Raw genomic sequence first — 25,655 nt, 5'->3', positions numbered from 1 at the left:
GATCCAAATATTTCAGTATTGCCACAGGGAAGGTGCCAGAGGTCTGAAGAACAGCTAACGTGATTCCATTTTACAGGAAGAATGGCAGAGATAGACCGGGCAACGATAGGCCAGTGAGTATCAGGTCAGTGTTAGGGAAGCCATGGGAGAAAATAGGAAAGGAGAAAATTGCTCTGCATTTAGAGAGGCAAGAGATGATCAGGGATAGTCAGGATGACTGCATCAAATGGAAGTCATGTCTAACAAATGGGATTGATTTTTTTAGGGGTAGTCAGTTAAATGGTTTTTCAGCGAGGCCGCTTGACAAAGCTCCACATGGGAAGCTCATAAAGAAAGTAGAATCTAATGGTATCAAGGGTAGCTTGGCAAGTCACATGCAACGTTGTCTTAGTGGCAGGAGACAAAGGGTGGTGATAGAAGGCTGTTTGTGTGACTGGAGACCAGGCCCTTGATGAGACCTCATCTCGAATAGTGTGCAGTATTGTGTGTGGATTTGGTCTCCTTACCTCATAAAGGATGAACGTGACACTGAGGGAGTGCAGTGAAGGATGGCCAAAAAGATCTCTGTGATCACAGGCCTGTTGTGTGATCAGAGTTCAAATCAACTGGGCCAAAATCCTATGAGGCTTAGGAAAATGAGTGAAGGTCTCAGTGAAATATCTCACACTCTCACAGGTGAGACAGATTGGAAACAGGGATGAGAATGCCCCTGGCGGGGACGTCTAAAATAAGGGCCCACAGTTTGTGGCACAGGCAGGCCACTGTGCATTGAAATGAGAGTAAATGTCTGCACTCAGAGACTGGTGAACCTGGGGCATACTCTACCATGCAAGGCTATGGAAGCAAGGCACTGAATTTGAATCAGGTTTTCTGGACGCTAAGTTGATGGAGAGAGAACAGGAGTATAGGATGGGGATAGAGAATCAGCAGTCATTATGTTCAATGGGGGAAAAAATCAATGGATCGAAAGGACAACTAAAGTTCATATTTTATATTTTTGGAAGATTAATCACATGAAGGGATATGTATATTGTGTGGGAGAAATGCATTGAGGAGATGTTTGGCCATGAACTACAATGGGGAAGGCTAAATGGATCGAATGGCCTATTCCTTTCCCGATGTTTCTGTGAAGTCTGTGGGAAAGCTGTGGACATGTTCTCACAAGATCTCAGATGCCAAGAAGCAGGTCTCTGCAGGTTTGACAGGACAGTATTTCATTTTCCCTTTCCCAATACCGAGGCCGAGACAGGGTGTTCTGTCCAGGTTTATCCTTTAAGATGTCAGAGTAGTTTGACATGTGTGACTGCCTTGCATTGCTGTGTCAGAGACCATTGAAGAGTTCATCACGGGTCTGGAATCACTTTTAAGATATACCAGAAAGCAGCGAAGATTTGCATCCTGAAAGTACATTGTTGAAGTGCATTGGTTTCTACAATTGATATTGGTTTCAAGGCCCGCTTTTACTGACACCAGATTTGAAATTTTGATATTTTATTAATTGTTTTAAACATCCCCCAGCTGCCAAAGTATTAGCCTGATCTGGATTAGAAATCCAATGATATTTCCACAACAGCACCATCTCCACATGGGGACCCATCAGAAACCACACTGAGCAGGTTATTTCTGTGCTGCCTGACAGCTCTGTCAAAAACAACTTCCAACAATTCGACGATCTTGATGAGACTGAGGGTGTGGCAGTTGGTCAGATTGTAACTATTCTCCTCTTAGGGGACTGGGCACAGCTGAGTGATTTTCCACATTGGCAGGTAGGTGTCAGAGTTGTGGCTGGAATGAAACAGCTTCCCCAGGGGCACGGCTTGTTGTGCAGCACAAGCCTTCAGTTCCATTGCAGGAATGGCGACAGGGCCAGTTATCTTCTTCGTGTCTTTAGTTTATCATCTTTTTCTTGGTATCATGTGGAGCGAATAGAATTGGTTGAAGACTGGCATCTGTGATTTTGTAGGGGGTCATGATGAGGGCGAGCTAAGTCATCCACTCAATACATCTGGCTGAGGATGGCGCAGATACTACATCCTTGACTTTTGTACTGATGTGGGTGGCTGTTCCATTGTTTCGGATGGGGATATTTGTGGAGCCCTCTCCTCCAGGGAGTTGTTTAACCGTCAATCACCATTTATGACTGGTTGTGGCAGGACTTCTGGCCTGTTGCTGTTGCAATCACTTTGCCCTGTCTGTAATGTGTTAGTTCTACTGTTTGGAATGCAAGCAGCCAAACCTGGCATTTCTCACGGGCTGGCATCAGTTTTTGGTTCAGATGGTTCTGACCCTGGCGTGTTTGCCTGCATTCGTCACTGAATCATTGATCAGCTTCATGGTAACCATAGACTGAGGGATTCTCTGGGACAAAAAGTTACAGATTGTGGTTGAATTCAATTCTGCTTCTGCTGGTGATGTGGTTTACATCACCACATGAATGCCCAGTTTTGAGCTGCAATACGTGCAATGTAATTGTTCTGCCTGCCCCCCAAGTCCAGAAGAATCCCCATCGCTCCTGTACTCAGTGACCTACTTTGGGTTCTGATGTGGTAACACTTCTATTTTAATGTTCTTATTCTTCTCAGAGTCTCTCCATGATGTCACACCTCCAATTTGTCACATTCCTCAAAACACATTTAACATCTTCATCTGAATCTGTTCGCTTCCCCCGTGAAATTTTCTGTTTTTAAAGTGAATGTCCTTCTCCCTGTTTCTCTCCCTTACCATGATTAAGTCCCCTATCGTGTCAGTGATGCCAGCCTTAACCAATGAATCAGTGCACCTTGCTCTGTCATGCACTTCCCAGTGTATGGTGCTCCATGTTGACAGGGCGTTTGTGCAGCTTTGACACATATTATTGGAATTTATTTGAAAACAGATATTGCTGAAGAAACTAAGCAGGTCTGGCAGCATCTGTGGAGTGCAAGCTAGTTAATCTATGGGATCTGGTGACGCTTCTTCAAAGTACCCCGTTTAAACAGCAATTTTTGTTTTTGTTTCAGATTTCCAGTGTTCACAGTTCTATGTTTTGTTGAAAATTTATTTTCTGCCGATTCATTTCTGGAGAAACTCAGCAGCTCTGGACACATCTGTGAAGACAGCAAAACAGAGTTAAGGTTTCAAGTCTAGCGTGAGGCTTCTTCAGAACTGAAAAGGATTGGAAAATGATCTTTTTAATACCTTGACCAAGGTGGAGGAGGAGTGACAGAAAACAGAGGGTGTGGGTACAGTGCAAAAGACAAACAGGTGTTTAGTTGTGGTGAAAGAGAAAAAAGATGTAAAATGGGAGTAAATGCAGGTGTGAATGGGGGAGATGGGTTCTTTCCATTGAGTGCACGATAAACTAGACACAAACAAAACAAGGTCACAGGGAGACCTGGAGGGAGAATGTACGGAAAATGGAGAACATTCACGATGGTGTCAGGCTGTGAAGTTATGGAATTGAATATTAAGACCTACAGGCTGCAAAGCACAAAGCATAAAATGAGGTGTTAGTCGAGCTTGGGGTGCCCCTCATTCAGACATTGCAGGATCCCAGGACGGAAATGTTAGCATGAGAACAATGTAGATTATCGGAACTTGAAGCAATGAGAAGGTTAGTGTTATTCCTACAGACAGAGTGAGAGTGTTCAGCAAAGCAGTCTCTCTTTGGTCTCGCCAGTGTAAAGCAGGCAGCATTGTGAGCAGCAATGACAGTAGACTGGATTGAAAGAGTACAAGTGAAATGCTGCCTCACCTGAAAGGTGTGTTTTGGGTTGCTGAGAAAGGAGGAATGCGTCTGCGATCTTTTCAAATATCCGGCTTTATTTCATCTTCAATATCGACGACATAGTTGTACCTTGGGACCTCTGCAGCAACAGCTTTCATTGTGCTTTTTAGACTTTTTTTTAAACTCCAGCTGCTCCCGGTGTCCTTAACTACAGGGTCGAGGCAATGGTTTGTTTGTCGTGTACGCTCCAGTGTGCTTTAAACCGATTTCCTTCGTTTGAACTGGGCTTGCAAGTCTGGAGTTTGTAATATAATTTGTAAATTTAACCCTTGTTATGCTGTAGCTTAATCAAATAATTTTAAATATACTCCACGACTTCCCTGCTTTTATAATCTGTACCTCTATACAAAAAACTAAGAATCCACTGACCCTTTTTCAAAATATTTTTTTCATCTACCCCACCACCTATAATTTCCTGTCTTCTGTGTCCCTCTCTCCTGAAACAGGGAGGGTTATACTTGCCAGTCTTCCGGGACACTCCCTGACTCCAGCGATTCCTGAAAGGTCACCAGCAAAGCCAAACAATCTCCTCTGCAATCTCCTTAGAACTATAGCATACAGTCCATCTGATCTGGTTCATTTATCTAACTTCAGACCTTTCAGCTCCCCAACACCTCCTTACTGATGGTCACCACACTCACCTCTGCCCTCTGATTCGCTTTATGTTCTGGCTGGCTGCTGGTGTCTTCCACCGTGAAGGCTGATGCAAAATCCCTCTTCAGATACTCTACCATTTGTATGTTTCCCATAATTACTCCAGCCTCATTTCCAGCAGTCCCGTGTTTGGTCATGCTTTCCTCTCTTCCTTGTTATACATTTAAAGAACCCCTGCAATCAATTTTTAATATTATTAACACGCTTACCACCATATTTCATTTTCTCCTCTCTATTGCTTTTATTATTTACCCTAAAATGAGATTTGAAGTCTTACTAATCCTTTGGATTTCCAATTGTCTTCACCACATTGTATGCTTTCTTTTTTCTCTTATGCTGTCCCCGACTCCCTGTATTACCAACAGCTGTCTTGTCCTCCATTGAGTACGCTTCTTCTCCCTTGGGAGGAATTTAAAATGTGCCTGCGAATTATCCCAAGAAACTCCTGCCATTGCTGCTCCACTGTCTTCCCTGCTCGGCTTCCCTGCCCATCAACTCTGGCAACTTCCTTCCTCCTTTGTAGTGACCTTCCTTAATTATATTCATGTCACATCCTCAAATGAGCAATAGCTCTAACTGAAAGAAGGAGGTTTAAGAGATTTGACACCGAGCACTATTGGAAGATTTATTAACAAGATATAAATAGAGAGAGAGGGACCGAGACAGAGAGGGAATATAGCTGAAGAGGTGTAAAAATAGAGTAAACTGGACTTTGACTGAAGTAAATGCACTTCAATATTTTGGCAATCTCTGTGTACTCTCGTCCTCTGTATAATGTTTGCAGAACAGAGTAACACATTCACATTCTCTGTCTGATGCCAGAACTTTCATCCCCACCGATATAACAGACGACGGCCATTGACAGAACCCAGCAGGTCAGTATATTTATTTCCTCGCAGCGTGTTGATTAATTGAAATAAGGTGGGACACCGGAGGCAAGAAGTTAGAACATACAAACCGATAAGAATGAGAGACGAGAGCATGGAAACCCAGACAGGAAAATTCTTAAGAGAAAGGGAGTATAACACGTCAGCAGAAAATACAATAACTTTTAAATGCTTAATAAATTTTGTAAATTGTATGCACCATATTTTCCTAACCATGTCTCCATTGATAACTCTGAATGTCTCACACACATGAAGTCTTATCTATCTGCACGCATTGACAGAGAGTATGTATCAAATCATTTCTCTTCCATTCCAAAATATCTTGTTTTGTTTACATTGTCACTCGCCATATCTCCAGCCAAGTATATTCTGTTTCCTTCTCTGCAATTTATTTTATTCTGACTGTAAGAAGATATTAGTGTCTGGGGGATATCACTTTACTCTTGCCAATCTCCACAGGCACTGTCCCCTATTTCTTTCTGTTTGCTAACCAATCACACAGATGCTGTCTCTGACTCTTTAATACCAATAAACAAGGCAATTGGAAATTTTCCGCTTACTTTTGAGCTAAGGTCAAAAATTGGTAAAGGAAAGGTCTATAAACTGTGCAAAATATGTTTGCAACTTTAAAAGCAAATTATTGAATGTATTGTGTTACTGATAAAATGTTGTCTTATTCGAGCAGTGAGGGGAAAAATCAGCGAAATCCACATGCCCTGTCTTTCTTCAGGACAGTTGTGTCCGGAGATAGATGTTAATTTGTCAGTTGTAGTGATGGAGACTTCAGCGCAGTAACATCCTCTCGATTAGCTCTTCGGAACGTGGTTGCATCGAGCATCTCACGTGGGGAACACAACAGAATCATCGAGCCTGTGCAGAGAAAGCGTCACCTTTCTCCTCTATCTCCATCATTGTTAGAGTAATTGGAGATAGGCACTAAGACCAATCGCAGGCGATGTCAGCATCCCACCGAGGCCAGGTATTGTTGTTACATTAAAGTGCCAGAGTGAAAGGCGTTAACTGGAGCTGTTTGTTCCATGACTCTAGTTAATGTCAGTCTCCATGGATACTAACTGTGTCACTGGAGGTTTTCCCTCTTCTATTAATAGGATATTTCTTCCAATGCGAAATCCCATAGTATCAGTGGCTGTGTCATCCTCAACATGGTTGGGATCAACAGCTCCAGAGAGACGGAGTGATCAGAATCTGTGAACAGCAGACAGGGATGTTCCCATTATGGATCAGAATCTCAGAACCATAGACAGGAATGTTACAAAGTACCAGAATCTGAGGGTCATCGATTGGAATGTTCCAACAATGGACAGAGGTTTCTACTATGGGCTTTTCTGGCTTTCGATCGATTCGTTCCCGTTAACATGGCGGATGGAATATGCACTGATGGTTATTCAAGGGGCTTACTATCCCATCCTCGCTATTGTTGGTGTTCCTGGTAAGTCTCTCTATCTCTGTCATTTCATTTATTCTGTCAAACTTTGTGAACAGCATCTCAACTTCTATCATCTATATTTGGCAAAGATGTAAACTGTTGTATTCACTTGCAATTACAAACTCAATTCTTATTCCGTGGCTTTTTTCACCTTCACTTACAAACACCCGAGGAGGAATAAAAGTGTTCATAACCTCCATTGGCCCATTTTGTCCTGAGCTGATTTATATCACAGTGTTCCCTTTATCACCAATAATATTCTCAGTTTTCACTTCTTATTCAATGCTCTTTCCGAATAAACTAAAATCTTCTCGTTTCCAGTTGTAGTTCCCTTCTGGCCACACTTGCAGTTACTAATATTTTGATTGTATACTTATTCTTGTCTCTACCTGGGCCTATGCCAGTTGCAAAGTGTGAAGCCAGTTTGATTCTAAAATATGGTGGTTATAGCTTTCTGTTAGTGGTTTCAGCATAGCACATCGATGGCCGTTAAATGACAGTTTCGTTGAACTACTTACATTCTGTCTGCACGGGTGTGGGTGCCATGTCCATCATCTCCGAAGTGCAGCACTCCAATGTATTCACTTGGTGACAGAGACCAACTCTCTTCTCCTCAACCTCCCCCCGACTCGCCAAAACCTGCTGATTAGTGGAATACATTACTCTGTCTCCACAGAAGAAGATACAGAAAATCTTTCAGAAATTCTACAGGACAGTCACAGTGAAATGAGAAACTCTGGGAGATTTGAATTAATAAAAGGAATTACTCAAAACTAATTGAATTGAAGTTTGGTACATTGCTGTGGTAAAGCCCCAGAGGATACATGGAGATGGTAATAGGGCTAGTGAAAGAGCTGCAGGGTCATCGAGCTTTCCAGTCCAACCGGTCCATGTCAAACACATTCGCAAGCTATGCTAGTCCCACCTGCGTGGGCTTGGCCCATAGCTCTCCAATTGTTTCCTGTTCATGTACTTATCCAAATGTAATTTATAATTTGTAACTACCAGAAAGCATTATTGGCTACCATTCAAAATTCTTAAGATTTTGGGATTTGTGTTTCCTGCAGAATGGAAAATAGATGTTGCATCCCCGATAAAATCTGGAGTGGGCGGGAAATCAACTTAAAATTAAAATTTGGACAACTTGATGCCAGTTTTGAGGAAACTATTGAAATCTTTTATGAGGACTGTGAAAAACAGACACTTGTGGAATCATAATATGACTTGACAAAGTCAACTTAGTTTCAGGAAAGGGACGTCATCTTTGATAAACCCGTGGTAAATGTGTTAATTAAAGCATTAACAAATTTCGGATCTGAATCCAAATAATCCCCAGAAACATCTTCCATTGCTGCTTCACAATTTTCCCTGCTAAGATTGTATTCCTATTAACTTTGGCCACTTCCTCCCACTTGTTTTAGTGGTTTCATTTCTCAATTATAATCGTGTCACATCCAAACGTGAACAAAATATTTAAACTGAAAGAGGGAGGTGTGAGAGACACGGCATTGAGAAAGAATGGAGTATTTATTAACTCGATGTATGTAATACATTTATGAAAGACAGAGAAAGAGAGAGCGAATTTGGGTGATGAGTTGTAAAAATTGAGAAAACTAGATTATCAACAGAAGTAGATACACCTTCCTATTTGTTTTGGCAATTTGTTGTGGTCCTTTATCCAGTGCATGTACGACTGAGTAATACGTATATAATAGTTGAAGCATTCACACATGAGAACGAATGGGAGTGGTGTATTTGAATTTCCAGAATACGTTTGATATGGTTGCACACAGGTGAATGAATAAAGTCGGAGTCCAGGGGTGAGGGAGAATATACTACATGGATTGAGAATTATTTAGTTGAGGCCATACAGAGAGTCGACTTTTCCCGACTGAACGCTGTTAACTTTGGTGTATCACATGTATCAGTGTTTGGGCCACAGTAATTTGAAAGGCATACAAACAATTTGGATGTGCCCAGCAAGAGCAGACATCTTATTTTGTGTTGATTAAATGGTGCAAGTTTGGAAAGACTTGTTATCCAAAGTGACCTGCATGTCCTTGATCATAGGTCGCCAAAATAGTACAGACAGTAGCGAGGGAAATAAATGATATGTTGTCCTTCATTGTAAATGACTCAAGTGCAGAACTAAAGCCATCTTTCTGCACTTGTAGAGCCTTGATCAGAGAGTATTTAGGGTCACTGTGTACAGCTTTCGTCTCTTTTAGAAGGGAAGATCACCTTCCCACAGGCAGGGTGCAAATGAGTATCACCAGTCTCATCCCTGAGATGCTGGCACCATGAGGAAACTGACTGTTTAATCTGTAATGCTGTGAAAGAATAACAGATAATTGCATTAAAACTTCGGGTTGGTGGTGAACACTTATGTCCAAAAAGACACATTGATATGATGAGAAATTCAGTCATTTATCTATTTAAACACATGTAAATTTTGCACGTTGAATAACATAGACACCCATGTCGATTAAGAGAGAAATGCAGACTTTGAATGAAATCTGCCTACATTAAAGTGTGACTCTATACTGAACGTCATGTTGTTTACAATCCCGACATTGTCCATAATACCTTACTTCTGAAACAGAAAGCCATTCCAATCACGTTCTGATCTTCATAGTCTGTCTTCTCGGAGGATGCCACCTTGAGATTTTGCACAATACATGAGGCTTCCCACCTCACTGCTGTAAAACTGCATTAAAGTACCACATGTGTACCATGAGCAATGGGCGCATGAGGAACAGCAGAAAGCAGGCTATCTGTACAGCCTCTGCTCCATTTGCTTGGCATGTTGGAGCATCGTTTACCTCACTCTGTTTCCTTGTCTGTGACTGTAGGGGCTGAATGGCCTCCTCCTGTTCAAAAATCAATGAATCAAGGGCCTGTACAACAGGACAAGTGCCGAATTGGGCTTCCCTGGGTTCCTGTGTAACAGCTCGTTGTGCGAACTCATGTGACAATGCTGTAAATGTATGAGGTTATCTTGTTCTGGATTATTTTAAGAGAGGGATTGAACAAGAGGCACAAAGCTGTCTAGGTAATAAAACTTGAGGAAACAGCTTGCGAGGCTTTGGTTTTTCACAACATTTGTCAACTATTTTGCTCATGTAGCTCTGAAAAAATGTAAACAGAAGGGCACCACAGATTTCTGGGGAAGAGAATTCCCACTCTAAATGCCCATTTAGAATTTCTTCCATTCCATCTTATAGAAGCAGAAACTCACACAGCACAGAAACAGACCCTTTAGTCCAACATGTCCACACTGACCAGATATATTATCTGATCTGTTCCCATTTCCAGGATTTGGCCAATATCCATTTAAACCCTTCCTATTCATTTACCAATCCAGGTTCCATTTAACTGTGTAAATGCACCTGTTTCCATCACTTCTGACTGCACTTTCTGTACACACACCACTCTCTGCATGAAAATGTTGCACCACCTTCCCTTCTATATCTTTCCCCTCTCACCTTCAACATATTCGCTTCACTTTTTGACTCCTGGGAAACAGATCTTGGCTATTCAGGCTATTCATGCTCCTCATGATTTTATAAACATCTGTAATGTCACCCCTCAGCCTCCAACACTCCAGGGGAAAAAGCTTCAAACTATTCAGCGTCTCCCGAGAGATAAAACCCTCCAATCCAGGAACATGCTTGTCAATCTTTTCATCTCCTCTCAAGGTTAACAACTTCCTTCCTTGAGCAGAGCCAACCGAAATGTACACAATATTCTTAACGCTGCCTCATCAACGACCTGTACAGGAGCAATATGCCATCCCAGCCCCTATACCCAATGCTCTGACTGATTAGGGCAAGCGTGACAAATGTGATCTTCAGCACCCTGTCTACCTGTTACTCCACTTCCAAGGAACTAAGTGCCTGTACCCAAGGTCTCTTTATCTGGCAACACTCCCCAGGGGCCTAGCATTAACTGTATAAGTCCTGCCCCGCTTGACATTACCAAACGCAAAACCTCTCATTTATTTAAATTAAACTCCATCAGCCACAACTTGGCCCACTGGCCCATCTGATCAATGCCCCATTGCACTCTGAGATAATCCTCACCACTGTCCATTACACCACTTTTTGATGTCATGTGTAAACTTACGAACCATGTCTCTGATATTCACATCCAAATCCTTTATATTAATGATGGAAAGCAGTGAACTCAGCACTGACACTTGCGTCACATCGCTGGCCACTGGTCTCCAGTATATAAAACAATCCTATTCCTTCACGCCAATTTTGAATTCAATTGGCTAGCTCTGCTTGGATCCCATGTGAACTACAATTTCAAATCTGTCTGCCATTCAGAATCTGATCGAACACCTTTCAGAAGTGCATACAAAAAACGTCTGCCGCAATGCCTTCATCAACCTTCTTTATCACTTATTCAAAATAATCAAGTTCATGAGACATGTTTTCCACCACACAAAGCCCTGTTGACTGTCTCTGATCAATGCTTACCTTTCCAATTGCATGTAACTCCTTTCCCTCAGAATCCCCTCCAACAATTACCGAGCTCTCATGTCAGGCTCACTGGTCTATGGTTCCCTGACATGGCTGGTCATTGTTTCCTTTTCCAGTCCCTCTCCTCCACTGGTCGCAGCAAATTTTAAACGCCACCAAGTTGGTAATATGGCCAATGATACAGATCTCAGACTGGGTCAGGGTTGGTGCTCGGAACAAGTCAGTCAGTTTTCTTTAATCTGCTAAAATGCATGTTTATGACCAAAATAAATTTACTCAAGCTATGATGGAAAGAAGACTGTCAAACAGTTTTGGCCTGCAAATATGTACATTGATATTTTCCTTTAGTAAAAGTAATGACACACACACACACACACACACACACACACACACACACACACACACACACACACACACACACACGAAAAATGTGAGATTGTTCCAAATGTTATTCTGTTTCCAAATATGTCCTGTTTGCACAATTTGTTGACAGTGGGATTACTTCCCAGAACAGTTAGATTTGGCTGACTTCCCTTTGCTTCCAGCAGTGGGAGATTCCAGTGAATCCTAATCATGAACCCTCCACGAGCGGTAAAAATGGCTGACCGGTGTTTAGCTCTCATACATTGCTGTGATGAGGAAGAAGGAAAGAGAGAGGGAGCAATAGGCTGTTGCTAAACATGGGGGTTACATTATTTTTCCCTCTCTGAGTTGAATCACACGATAACATTATTCAATCCCAAACTGGAATATGTGAGGTCTCCTTGAACTTTGTCCGAACTATATGTTTCCGCCACATTTCCTGCTCCATGTCAGTGCATCATTGCTGCTGCCGTACACAGAGCCATTTGCTCAGCATCAAATGGGACTATTTGAGTTAAATATATGTGTAAATGTGCCTGCGTAATTTAAAAATAAAATGCTTAATGTATTCACAATATCTGTGTTGAAACGAATGTGTCTTATTCCTAAATAAACACAGAAATTACATGAAAAGTTTAGCAGGCTGGGAGCATCTATGAACGGAAGACAGAGTTAATGTTTCTGGCCCAGTGAACCTTGCTCAGAACCTGGTTTATTTTTAAAATTAATTCCTCAGTTTTATTTTCCCATACACGAGGAAATATCCATCAGTATTCACCAGCTACACTCTCTTCAAAATCGTGTATCGTCAAGAAGAACATTTCTCATTCTCAGGCCTGAACTGTTAATCCTCCATAACTTAATGTTTTCATCCTAGGACAGTGTACAGGGATCTATTTTTGAAAATTTTCAAACACAGTTGTGTTTTTTTTTTCAGTTTAGGGCATCATAACCACACACAACGCATGAAATGTGGTCTCAGCAATGCCCTGTACAGATGCAGGGAAACATGCCTAAGGTCATACCCGGCACCTTTGCAAGAAACAGCATCATTCAATTCACTTTCCAATTCACTTGCTACATTTTCAGAATAATATTAATTGATTATGTACCAGGACTCACAAATACCTCTGTAGCACTGACCTCCGCGTTCCTTCTCCAGTCATATAATATATTGACTGTGAAAGTGACAGGGAGTATGGAGTTAAATGGAAAGATAAGCAAGAGGATAGTCTGTGTACAGCTGGGTTTAAGCTCGAGGCAGACTAGGAATACAGCAAAGAGGAAGGAAAGCTGAAGACATCTTAGGATTTCTGATATCTCTACCAATAATAAGAAAGTTAGCATTAAGTCACTTTATCTAAATGCTCGTAGTATTTGCAACAAAGTCAATGAATTAACAGCACAAATACTCCTAAATGATTATGATGTGGTAGGCATCACAGAGACATGGTTGCAGGGAGTTCAAGACTGGCAGTTAAACATCCAAGGATTCACAACATATCAAAAAGACAGGGAGGTGGGCAGAGGGGGTGGGGTTGCCTTGTTAGTTAAGAATGAAATTAAATCTACAGCAGTGAATGACATAGGGTCAGAGGATGTGGAGTCTGTGTGGATGGAGTTGAGGAACAACAACGGCAATAAAAAACGTAATGGGAGTTATGTACAGATCTCCTAACAGTGATCAGGACCAGCGGTGCAAGATGCACTGGTAAATAAATAGGGCATGTCAGAAAGGCAAGGTCATGGTGATCATGGGGGATTTCAGTATGCAGGTGGACTGGGTGAATAATGTTGACGGTGTATCCAAAAAAAGAGAATTCATGGAATGTTTGCAGGGTGGCTTGATGGAGCCCACAAGGGAGCAGGCTATTCTGGACTTAGTGCTATGTAATGAGCCAGACTTTATAAAGGACCTTAAAGTCAGGAAACAATTAGGAGGCAGCAATCATAATATGGTAATTTCAGTCTGCAGTTTGAAAGAGAGAAGGCAAAATCGGATGTAATGGTGTTACAGTTAAATAAAGGTAATTACAGGGGCATGAGAGAGGAATTGATGAAAATCAGCTGGAAGCAGAGCCTAGCGGGGAAGACAGTAGACCGACAATGGCAGGAGTTCCTGGGTGTAATTGTGGACACAGTACAGAGGTTCACCCCAAAGAAAAGAAAGATTATCCGGGGTGGGATTAGACAGCCATGGATGACATAGGAAGTCAGGAAATGTATCAAAGAAAAAGAGACAGCCTATAAAGTGGCCAAGAGCACTGGGAAATCAGAAGATTGGCAAGGCTACAAAAACAGAGGATAACAAAGAGAGCAATAAGGAAGGAGAGGATCAGATATGAAGGTAGGCTAGCTAGTAATATTAGAAATGATAGTAAAAGCTGCTTTCAATACACAAGAAAAAAAACATGAGGCAAAAGTAGACATTGCGCCGCTCCAAGTTGATGCTGGAAGGCTAGTGATGGGAGATAAGGAAGTAGCTGAAGCACTTAATAAGTATATTGTCAGTCTTCACGGTGGAAGACATGAGTAGTATGCCAACAATTAGCGAGAGTCAGGGGGCCGAGTTGAGTATGGTAGGCACTAAAAAAGGCCTACAAATTGATGCATCTCCTGGCCCCAATGGGCTACATCCTAGAGCTCTGAGGGAGGTGGTTGAGGAAGTAGCAGAGGCTTTGGTTGTGATCTTTCAAAAGTCACTGGAGTCAGGGAAAGTCCCAAATGATTGGAAAATTGCTGTTGTAACCCCTTTGTTTAAGAAAGGGTTAAGGCTGATATTTCTAAATTCCTGGAAGTGCAGGGTCAGATTAGAACAAGTCAGCATGGATTTAGTAAGGGTTGGCCGTGCCTGACAAACCTGTTAGAATTATTTGAAGAGGTAACAAGTACGTTGGACCAGGGAAACCCAGTGGATGTTATCTATCTAGACTTCCAAAAGGCCTTTGAAAAGGTGCCTCCCGGGAGACTGCTGAGCAAGGTGAGTGCCCATGGTGTCCGAGGTGAACTATTGGGTGGATTGAGGGTTGACTGTCTGGCAGAAGGCAGACAGTTGGGATAAAAGGCTCTTTTTTGGAATGGCAACCGATGACGAGTGGTGTCCTGCAGGGTTCAGTGTTGGGGCCGCAGCTGTTGCCCTTAGATATCAATGATCTGGATGAAGGGACTGAGGGCATTCTGGCGAAGTTTGCCGATGATACGAAGATAGGTGGACAGGCAGGGAGTTTCAAAGAGATGGGGAAGCTGCAGAAAGATTTAGACAGTTTAGGAGAGTGGTCCAGGAAATGGCTGATGAAATTCAATGTGAGCAAATGCGAGATTTTGCACTTTGGGGAAAAGAATACAGGCAAAGACCATTTTCTAAATGGAGAGAAAATTCGTACAGCAGAAGTACAAAGGGATTTGGGAGTGTTAGTCCATGACTCTCTAAAAGTTAACTTGCAGGTAGAGTCCGTGATTAAGAAAGCAAATGTAATGTTGTCGTTTATCTCAAGAGGGTTGGAATATAAAAGCAGCGATGTGCTTCTGAGACTTTGTAAAGCTCTAGTTAGGCCCCAATTAGAATACTGTGTCCAATTGTGGGCCCCACACCTCCGAAAGGACGTACTAGCCCTGGAGCGTGTGCAGGGAGATTCACATGGATGATCCCTGGAATAGTAGGTTTAACATACGATGAACGGCTAAGGATCTTGGGATTGTACTCATTAGAGTTTCGAAGGTTGAGGGGAGATCTAATAGAAACTTACAAGTTAATGTATGGCTTAGAAATTGTGGACGCTGGGAAGTTGTTTCTGTTAGGCGGGGAAACTAGGACCCGTGGGCACAGAATTAAAATTAGAGGGGGTAAGTTTAAAACGGAAATGAGATGACATTTCTTCATTCAGAGAGTGGTGGGCTTGTGTAATTCATTGCCACAGAGTACAGCGGAGGCCGGGACGTTAGATGCCTTCAAGGTAGAGATCGACAAATTCTTGATCTCACAAGGAATCAAGGGTTGTGGGGAGAGTGCAGGGAAGTGGAGTTGAAATGCCATCAGCCATGATTTAAATGGCAGAGTGGACTTGATGGGCCGCATGGCCTTATTTCCACTCCTATGTCTTATGCTCTTACTGCTCTTTTATCCCTTCCCCAAAACACAAACTTCCCATAACCCACACTGTACTGTTTTATTTGCAATGCCAAAAGTTTGCTCACCAATATCCCCTGTCTACAGCCCTTTGTAGATGCTCTGCCTCCACTTGACATCTTATTGGGTGAATATGCTCGTGAGCTACCAAATTGAGCTCCAATCCTATCAGCTCCTGATTCAAACCAATAATCTAGTTTGTAAACTGTTGATGACTTCACACCGATCCCTGAGGAATTCCAGTAGATGCAGCTTTCCAAATTGAAAATAACTAATTATTTCTACTCTACATTTCAAACAACAATGAAAATTACAGCACAGGAACAGGCCCTTCTGCCCTCCAAGCCTGCGCTGATCGAGATCCTCTGTCTAAACCTGTTATCTATTTTCTAAGGATCTATATTCCTTTACTCCCTGCCCATCCACGTACCAGTCCAGATACATCTTCCAAGACACTACCATGTCTGCGTCTACCACCTCTGCTGGCAATGCATTCCAGGCACCCACCACCCTCTGTATAAAGAACTTTCTCCGCATATCTCCAATAAACTTTCATCCTCTCACTTTGAGCTCATGACCTCGAGTAAGTGAATCCCCCGCTCTGGGAAAAAAAGCTTCTTGCTACCCACCTCGTCTCTCTGCCTTGTGATTTTGTAGACATCAATCAGGTCCCCCGTCAATCTCTGTATTTCTATTGAAAGTAATCCTAATCTAATCAAACTTCCTTCATAGCTAGCACGCTCCATACTAGGCAACATCCTGGTGAACCTCCTCTGCACCCCGTCCAAAGCATCCACATCCTTTTGGTAATGTGATGACCGGAACTGTACGCAGTACTCTAAATATGGCCAAACCAATGTCTTATACACCTGCAACATGACCTGCCCACTCTTGTAATCAATACTGCGGCCAATGAAGGAAAGCATGCCATCTGCCCTTCTTGACCACTCTTTTGAACTGACTTGCTGCCTTCAGGAACAATGGACCTGAACACCCAGACCTCTCTGTGCATCAATTTTCCCTAGGACTTTTACATTTCCTGTATCGTTGCTCTTGAATTAGAACTTCCAAAATGCATCACCTCGCATTTGCCCATATTGAACTCCACCTGCCATTTATACGCCCAACTCTCTAATCTATCTCTATTCTGCTGTATTCTCTAACAGTCCCCTTCATTATCCGCTACTCCACTAATCTTCGTGTCATCTGAAAACTTGTTAATCAGTCCACTTATACTTTCTTCCAAATCATTTACGTATGTCACAAACAACAGTGGTCCCAGCACAGATCCCTGTGGAACACCATTGGTCACAGGACTCCAATTTGAGAAACCCCCATCCACTACTACTCTCTGTCTCCAGTTGCCTAGCCAGTTTTTTTTAATCTATCTATCTAGAACACCCTGGACCCCATGCAACTTCACTTTCTCCATCAGCCTGCCATGGGGAACCTTATCAAACACCTCACTGAAGTCTATGTATATGACATCTACAGCCTTTCCCTCATCAATCAACTTTGCCATGTCTTCAATCAATTCCATTAATTTGGTAAGACATGACCTTCCCAGCACAAAACCATGTTGCCTATCACTGATAAGCCCATTTTCTTCCAAATGGGAATAGATCCTATCCCTCAGTATCTTCTCCAGTAGCTTCCCTACCACTGATGCCAGGCTCACTGGTTGAAAATTACCTGGGCTATCCCTGTTACCCTCCTTAAACAAGGGGACAACATTAGCAATTCTCCAGTACTCTGGGATGTCACCCGTGTCTAAGGATGCTGCAAACAAATCTGTAAAGGCCCTGGCTATTTCCTCTCTCGCTTCCCTCAATAACCTGGGATAGATCACATCCGGGCCTGGGGACTTGTCCACTTTAATGCCTTTTAGGATACCCAACACTTCCCCCCTCCTTATGCCGACTTCACCTAGAGTAAGCAAACATCTATCTCTATCCTCAACATCCATCATGTCTCTCTCCTTAATGAATACCGTTGCAAAGTACCCGTTAAGAATGTCACCCATTTTCTCTGACACAAAGCATAACTCTTCTTCTTTGCCTTTCAGTGGGCCAGTACTTTCTCTAGTTACCCTCTTGCTCTTTATATATGAACAAAAAAAACTTTGGGATTTCCCTTAACCATCTTTGCTAAAAATAACTCATGTCCCCTTTTCACCCTCTAAATTTCCCGTTTCAGATTCGACCTACATTCCCGATATTCTTCCAAAGTTTTGTTTGTCTTCAGTCACCTAGATCTTACGTATGCTTCCTTTTTCCTTTTAGTTAGCCTCACAATTTCACCTGTCATCGATGCTTCCCTAATCTTGCCATTTCTATCCCTCTTTTTCACAGGAACATTTCTCGACTGCACACTAATCATCCTCTCTTTAAACACCTCCCAAATGTCAAATGTGGATTTACCTTCAAACAGTTTCTCCCAATCTACATTCCTCAGATCTTGCCGAATTTTGGTACAGTTGGCCTTCCTCCAGGTTATAACTCTTAATTTTGGACCACTCTCATCTTTTTCCATGAGTATTCTAAAATTTACGGAATTGTGGTCACTATTTCCAAAGTAATGAGAGGTTAACACATTTTAAGGTGTCTCCCAAATAAGATTGAGATAAGAATATATCTCTCTCTATTATACTGTGCTGTATGTCGTGTTGTCAACCCCAGGGAACATTGAAGACTCGATTATTAAACATATTTAATGCTGACTTCAACTGACCTTTGATGATCAGCAGAGTCAATATTCATGCGAAATAAACAGGAAAGGAGTGTTCAGCCACAAACAGATCAGCCGTGATCTTTCGAAATTAAGGACTAGGCTCGAGGGTCCGAATGGCCAACTGCAGCTCCTATCCCGTGTGTTGTTCTCTCACCCTCGGGGCTGTTACAGAGGGAAAGGAAATCCCCATTCAAACAGTCACGTTTGCTATAATGAGATAGGAGATCATTCTTCTCTCCTCTGGAGTTACACAGGACTAGAATGAAGTATACAGACAGAGAGTCATAGAGACATAGAGATATACAGTATTCAAACACTACCTCCACATGCGATTCCCCTCAATCTGCAACATTACTCTCCTGTATATTTGCTCATCAACCTGTTCTGCCATGCTGTAACACACCTCTGTGACTGGCAGGACTTGAATCCAGAACTTCTGGTCCAGAGCTAGTGACATTACCACAGGTTCAGGGATGGGAAACGAATCCAGAGCTCTGGCACAGAGGCATTGGCGCTACCCGTTACACAAGACCGAAGTCATGCCCAGATTTTGAGTCACATTTTGCATGCCAGCTTTCAGATGAGTTTGAGTTTGTCAAATTCTGTTTCGGTTTACTGCAATACACAGGGAAGATTTTTCAGTGTTGAAAAAATGCAAGGCAATTGCCTCAACTGCAAGATGTCGAGTGCATGTGCTGTGCCAAAGAGATAAAATATTAACATCTTTAATTGCTTGACTAGCAATGGCTACTGTCTTTAACCGTCCCTCTACTGACCCCTTCTCCTACTGCCAACACACCCCCTCGTCCTGGATACCATCCCAAGGCCTCCCATCCTCCCGCAATCTCTTCATTTTCAACTACCATCGAGACATCAATCGCCTCAACCTCTCCACCCCTCTCACCCACTCCAAATTCTCCCCCACAGAACATGCAGCCCTCTGCTCCCATCAATCCAACCCCGAACCACACTACAAAACCTGCAGACAAGGAGGGTGCAGTTGTAGTATGGCGCGCTGACCTCTACATCACTGAGGCCAGGGAAGCTCTTTGGCACCTCCTTCGATCACCCCAGGAACATGACTCCAGTCCTGACCACGAAAACATCATCTCCCAGACCATCCACAACCTCATCACTTCAGGTGACCCACGGCCCCCAAGTGCATCGTTCCCCAACCCGTACTGCCTGTTTCCATCTCCTTCCCAAAATCCACAAATCTGACTGCCCTGGTCAACACATTATATCCACCTGCTCCTGCCCCACTGAACTTATCTCCACTTCCCTCAACTCCATTTTCTCCCCCTTGATTCAAGATCTCCCCTCCTATACCGATGACGCCCTTCAAGCCTTCCACCTCCTCCAAAACTTCTGATTCCCTGGTCCCCAACACCTTATCTTTGGGTGTGAGTTTGCTCGCTGAGCTGGAAGGTTAGTTTTCAGACGTTTCGTCACCATTCTAGGTAACATCATCAGTGAGCCTCTGACGAAGCGCTGGTGTTAAGTCCCGCTTTCTATTTATCTGGTTAGGTTTCCTTGGGTTAGTGATGTCATTTCATGTCTACAAAATACCTTGCAAGAACTGTGACAAAGACTACATTGGACAAACTGGCAGAAAGCTAGCCACCAGAATACATGAACATCAACTAGCCACAAAACGACATGACCCACTATCACTCGTATCCTTACATACAGATGAGGAAGGACACCACTTTGATTGGGACAACACATCCATCCGAGGACAAGCCAGAGACATGCACGAGAATTCCTAGAAGCATGGCATTCCAACCAGAACTCCATCAACAAACATATTGATTTGGAGCCAATCTACCATCCCCTGAGAAAAAGAAAAGGAAATGACATCACCAACACAGGAAATGAAATCACCAACCCAAGGAAACCTAACCAGAAAAATAGAAAGCGGGACATAACACCAGCGCTTCATCGGAGTCTCACTGTTGATGTTACCTGGAATGGTGGCAAAACATCTGGGAACAAACCGGCAAGCTCAGTGAACCAGCTTACATCTGGAACACAATAAAGACCCACTCTCTTGTGGGCCGGGAGGAGGAGAGTGCTGTCTTGGAGGTGAAAGGAGGACGTCGGGTTGGCTGTGCACCCTTGCGACCCGTGGATCTTAATGCTGGCTTTGGCCTAACGCTGGTTCAGGGGAGCAGCCAACCTGCAACGATAGCTGTCGCAAGTGCTCGTGCCAAAGGTCAGGGCGTCCGGAACACCATGCGTGTTTCTGTAAAGAAGGTGGATGAAGGTGCACCTGTGGACCGCACCTTCTTCGTGAAGAGGGTCCTGTTGGACTGTTGTGGGTTCGCTGCTGTGGACATTTACTGCCTGCAGGATTTCCCCAGAGCAGGTGTTTACGACGTGACCTTCAGGAGTTTCAAGCTTTGCGAGTGCTTCCTGGAGGTTTTCAAGGAGAAAGGAGGTGAGGGGCCCCCTCTCTGTATTGACCGCTGTCCCACTGTTTGTGATGCCAGCGCAGAGGAGCCGTATGGTGACTGTACACATGTACAACCCGCATGTGCCAGCAGTTGATGTCCTGACCTTCCTCGGAAGGTATGTGAAGGTGGTAGGGGACCTAACTGACATCATGGACCCCTTTGGCATCTGGACGAGTAAGAGGCAGGTCAAGGTGACGCTGAGGATGGGCGCAGACGGAAATGTCGCACACCCACCGTCCAGCTTCGCGATCGGCGGGAGCAGGGGCTACCTGACCTATGCAGGGCAACCTAAAGTCTGCCATGCCTGTGGTAGGCCAGGTCACGTGGCGGCCGACTGCAGGGAGGAGGGACACCTTGCAAAGGATTGCCCACGAGAGAGAAGCTGCAACCTTTGCGGGGAAGCGGGCCACTTCTACAGGGCATGCCCGCGGCGGGGTACCACCGGCAGGGGAAATGCGGGGCCAGCTCCCCCGGAGGAGAGGAAGGCACCAGGGCCCAGAAAGGACCCCACTAATGTGCAGGAGGGCCAGGCCGTGCAGGAGGGCCCAGCCCTGCAGGATGGGCCCGAGGCCAGCAAAGCACCCCTGCAGGCTCTGATTCCCCCCCCCCCCCCGACAACCCGGAGCCAATGGAGGCGGCGACAGGCGACCCAGGGGAATGGACAACAGTCCGGAAAGTGAGGAGGAAGGTGCATCGACGGGCCCAGGAACCGCAACCATCAGGCGGGAAGAGGCAGCTACAGGGGGGCTATAAGAGCTCCTCTGACGAGGATTCAGAGAGGAAAGCAGCACCCCGCTTCCACATGACGGGAGGCGTCCTGAGGCTCCCTCCGACACCCAGTCAAGTGCCGCTGGAGCAGCGGAGGGCCCCGTGGAACTTCCAGGCGGGAAGGAGGAAACAGCACGTCCCCAGCCTGACCCGGAGCCGGACCCTCCTGCCTCCGCACCCCTGACGGGGGGATGCCACCTGGAAGGCAGCACGGACGGTTTCCTGAGCCCGGAGAGCGTCCAGCAGTTAGCCCGGGCAATGGGTATGAAGGGACAGATGGAGGGGCTGGACCTTGGACTTGGGGAGAGTACTGTGGTCACTGCCCAAAATGGGGGTACGAGTTGCGAGCATTAATGTGCGCAGCGTCAGGTCAACCGCGAGATGTGTGTCCACGTTGGCCTACCTGACCACCTTCAAGGCGGACCTCCTGTTTCTGCAGGAGTGCGGGATACTGCACCTCGGCAGGTACGGGAAATGGTCAGGCGCCTGGACCTGTGGGCCTTCGATCTGGTCGGGGGGCAACGACTGTCGCTCCTCAGGCCTGGCTATTCTGCTGCGCGGGCGCGACTTCACCATCTCTCAAGTTCAGGAGGTGGTGGGGGGGCGCCTCCTAGTGGCTGACATCACCTACAGAAATGCTCCCCTGAGGCTGATCAATGTGGACGCCCCAGCGGTACGGAGTGAGCGGTTGGCCGTCCTGCAGCGGCTTCCACCCCTGCTGGCTACGTCCAGGCCGGTCATCCTAGGCGGAGACTTCAACTGCATCATTAATGCAGATGGAAGATCCGGCGTGGGGACAACGGGTGGGGGGAGTCAACTGGACGTCACGTCCAGATTCCTGATGGGCACGGTGAAGGACGCCAAGCTGCTCGCCGTCTTCAGCACCCCTGCATACGGAGCGCAGCAAAGGTACACCTGGTCGTGGCCAGACGGGTCTATCCGCTCAAGGATAGACTTCCTGTTTGTGTCACGGACGTTCTCGGTGACGTCCACTGGCGTCGAGCCGGTGTTCTTCTCTGACCGCTGCCTCCTGCTGGCCGACTGTCACTTACAGGACGACCAGCCGGCTGGCAAGGGGACGTGGAAGCTCAACACGACTCTGTTGATCCCAGAGAACGTCGAGGAACTTAAGAGGGAGTATGCTGGTTAGAGAACCGTGAAACCCCTCTTTGAGTCTCCAGGCGACTGGTGGGAGACAGTGAAGGAGAACATCAAGAGGTTCTTTGTCCTCAAGGGTGTTCAGAAGGCAAGAGAGAGGCGGGAAAGCTGTCGCGACTCCAGAAAAGGGTGCAGAACATGCTCCTTCTGCAGTTGATGGGGGTTGATGTCACGGAGGACCTCCGCGAGGTGAGCGGCCAGCAAGCCTCGCTCTTCGCTGTGGAGGCCTCCAGGATAATCTTCCCGTCTAGGGTCCGCTCCATGGAGCAGGACGAGACGTGCTCGCGTTTCTTCTTTCAGAAGGTGCACAAAGAGAACTCTGTGCTTAGCCGGCTGAAGGAGGACGATGGCTCGGTGACGTCGTCGCGGCACGACATTTTGAGGATCAGCAGATCCTTCTCTGCCGGACTGTACGACACAAAGCCCACGGACAGCACGGCCTCCGAGTCGTTCCTGTCGTCTATCATGGAGGTCTTAGACAACGGCACGAGGGAGTGGCTGGGCCGGTCGATATCCCTGGACGAGCTGGCCAGAGCCCTCAAGTCCTTGCAGAGGAATAGGACTCCCGGAAGCGATGGCTTACCGGTCGAGCTGTATTCCGCTCTGTGGGGCCTGGTCGGCCAGGACCCGCTGGAGGTGTACGATAGTGCGCTTCGGGCAGGGGAAATGTGCAAGTCCATGAGGAAGGGCATCATCACCCTCATTTACAAGAGGAAGCGGGAGAGGGAAGAAATTAAGAATTGGCGTCCCATTTCGCTTTTGAACGTGGACTACAAAACCCTGGCCAAGGTCATTGCCAACCGGGTCAGGTCTGTCCTGGAGTCAGTGATTCACCCTGACCAAACCTGTGCTGTGCCGGGCAGGAAGATCGCTGACAGCCTCCCGCTCATCAGTGATACGATCGCCTACGTACAGGACAGGCGGGTGGACACCTGCCTCGTCAGCCTGGACCAGGAGAAGGCCTTCCACAGGGTCTCTCATGCTTACATGAGGGACGTCCTCTCCAAATTGGGGTTCGGGGAGGGCATCCGCAATTGGATCCGGCTGCTCTACGCCAACATCGTTGGCACAGTCTCGATCAACGGGTGGGTATCAGACAGTTTTCCTGTTAGATCTGGAGTCAGGCAGGGCTGCCCGCTCTCTCCTGCCTTGTTCATGTGCTGTGTGGAGCCCTTTGCCGCCTCCATCAGGAAGGATGTGAGCCTGAAGGGCGTGACTATCCCAGGCAGCGGAGGCCTTCAGGTCAAGACCTCCATGTACATTGACGATGTCGCCGTCTTCTGCACCGATCGTCGGTCGGTGAGTAGACTATTGGACATCTGTGACCAGTTTGAACTGGCCTCGGGTGCCAAAGTCAATAGGGGTAAGAGCGAGGTCATGTTCTTCGGGAACTGGGACGACCGCTCCTTCATCCCCTTCACCGTCAGGACAGACTAACTGAAGGTGCTGGGTGTTTGGTTTGGTGGAGCTGGGGCATGCACTAAGACTTGGGAGGAGCGTATCGCCAAATTGAAGCAGAAGCTGGGCAGGTGGACGCTCCGGTCCCTCTCCATTGCGGGTAAGAACCTGGTTGTCGGGTGCAAGGGGCTTTCGGTACTGTTGTATGTGGCGCAGGCCTGGCCTATTCCCCGGACCTGTGCCGCTGCGGTCACCCGGGCCATCTTCCACTTCATTTGGGGGTCGAGGATGGACCGGGTCCGCAGAGACACCATGTACAAAGACCTGGAAAATGGGGGAAAGGGCGTACCGAACGCCACCCTCGCCCTGACAGCTACCTTTGTGTGCGGCTGCATCAAGCTGTGCGTAGATCCTCAGTACGCAAACACCAAGTGTCACTACTTACTGAGGTTCTACCTGTCCCCGGTGTTGCGAAGGATGGGCCTGGCCTCGTTGCTGCGGAACGCTCCGAGTAGTTGGACCGTCCTCTACCACCTGTCCTTCGTGGAGAAATTTTTGAAGGGAAACACCTTTGACCACTAGGCCGTCAGGCAGTGGTCAGCACGTAGTATCCTCGGGACCCTTCGGGAAAAGGAGAGGGTGGATCCCGTCGTGTGGTTCCCCACGCAGACTGCCAAAGTCGTTTGGCAGAATGCCTCATCGCCAGAGCTTTCAAACAAGCACAGGACATTGCTTGGCTGGCGGTGAGAGGGGCTCTGCCAGTGAGATCCTTTATGCATGCCCGGATTCTCTGCACCACTGCACGCTGCCCTCGAGGTGGCTGCGGGGGGGACGAGACTGTCGATCACCTCCTTCTGGAGTGTGCCTATGCGCAGGAGATCTGGAGGGGGATGCAGTGGTATTTGTCGAGGTTCGTCCCGAGTAGCTCCGTGACGCGTGACTCCGTGCTCGACGGGCTGTTTCCGGGGACACACTCAGAGACCAACATCAACTGCGCCTGGAGGACCATCAATGCGGTGAAAGACGCTCTTTGGTCTGCCCGCAACTTGCTGGTCTGCCAGCTGAAAAGAACTGACCCCGACCGAGTGTTGCAGACTGGCACACTCCAAGGTCCAGGACTACGTGCTGAGGGATGCGCTAAAGCTTGGGGCAGCCGCCGCCAAGGCGCGGTGGGGAAAGACCACCGTATGAGCCCCCTCGTCCAGAAAAGGGAAAAGAACCCTATCTGGTAACTGGGCCCAGCTGGCACCTTCCCCAACTGGTCTGGGGGCCAACTGGGACTGTGCGGGGTGGCGACTGCCGGGGCGGTTTCTTTGCTTTGTTTTTTTTTCTCTGTTTTGTTTATTTTTTCCTTTAGTTGGTGCACGTACCCCCGGGTAACCCGGAGCGGCTTGCATGACTGGGTAGGTGTATAA

This window comes from Stegostoma tigrinum, unplaced genomic scaffold (assembly GCF_030684315.1).
Source record: "Stegostoma tigrinum isolate sSteTig4 unplaced genomic scaffold, sSteTig4.hap1 scaffold_49, whole genome shotgun sequence".
NCBI lineage: Eukaryota > Metazoa > Chordata > Chondrichthyes > Orectolobiformes > Stegostomatidae > Stegostoma > Stegostoma tigrinum.
Note: the sequence above shows the minus strand (reverse complement) of the source record.